Source organism: Monopterus albus, unplaced genomic scaffold (assembly GCF_001952655.1).
Source record: "Monopterus albus unplaced genomic scaffold, M_albus_1.0 scaffold118.1, whole genome shotgun sequence".
In the NCBI taxonomy this organism is placed as follows: Eukaryota; Metazoa; Chordata; class Actinopteri; order Synbranchiformes; family Synbranchidae; genus Monopterus; species Monopterus albus.
The window spans coordinates 167,517-168,254 of NW_018127998.1; the positions used below are offsets into that span (position 1 = coordinate 167,517).

Below are 738 nucleotides of genomic sequence, written 5' to 3' on the forward strand. Positions count from 1 at the left end.
CACGAACTCAGGGGAGTATGTGATTCTAGTCCTGCTGGACTTGACAGCTGCCTTTGACATGGTGGACCATGACATTTTGATATCTCACCTTCAAGATTTAGTGGGCATTTGTGGTGCTGCCCTGGCATGGTTTCAGTCATATTTATCGGGTAGATCAGTGTCTGTCGGGCTGGCAGATGTGGAATCTGTGACAACCCCTTTGCTATCTGGGGTTCCACAGGGCTCCATTTTGGGGCCTTTGCTTTTTTCTTTGTATTTACTTCCCCTTGGCTCCATTTTTAGGAAGCATGGGGTCTCTTTTCACTGCTATGCTGACGATGTCCAGATTATTATGCCACTGACTAAAAAGGACACCTACTCGATCAAACCGCTTTTAGCATGTCTTGCCGATATTAAGGCCTGGCTGTCATTGAATTGCTTGAAGTTAAATGAGGCTAAAACTGAGGTTATAGTGTTTGGCCAGAATACGTCTGGCGACCCTCTTCCTGTAGACTTAGGCTTTTTTGGGGCAGTATGTGCGATCGGTGGTCACTGATTTAGGTGTTAGAATAGACTCGGATTTGAGAATGGAGAGCCAGATAAATGCAGTGAAAGTTCACAATGAGTCACATTAATTAACTAACATGACTCCTTTGTTAAGGTGTAGTAATAACTGGTCATGGTGCAATCTGCCTTTGTCAGCTGAGTTTTGTGAAAATTGTGCAATCAGCTGGCTATGTGCAGCCAGTGTTTTGTTTT

General features: G+C 44.3%; 1 protein-coding gene across 1 annotated transcript in view; it reads left to right on the forward strand.

Moving 5' to 3' along the window:
• The window catches only part of frmd4bb (FERM domain containing 4Bb), a gene marked incomplete at its 5' end in the record, with an annotated part of 14,791 nt that overhangs the window by 5,001 nt on the left and 9,052 nt on the right, over positions 1-738 (forward strand). The window lies entirely within an intron of this gene.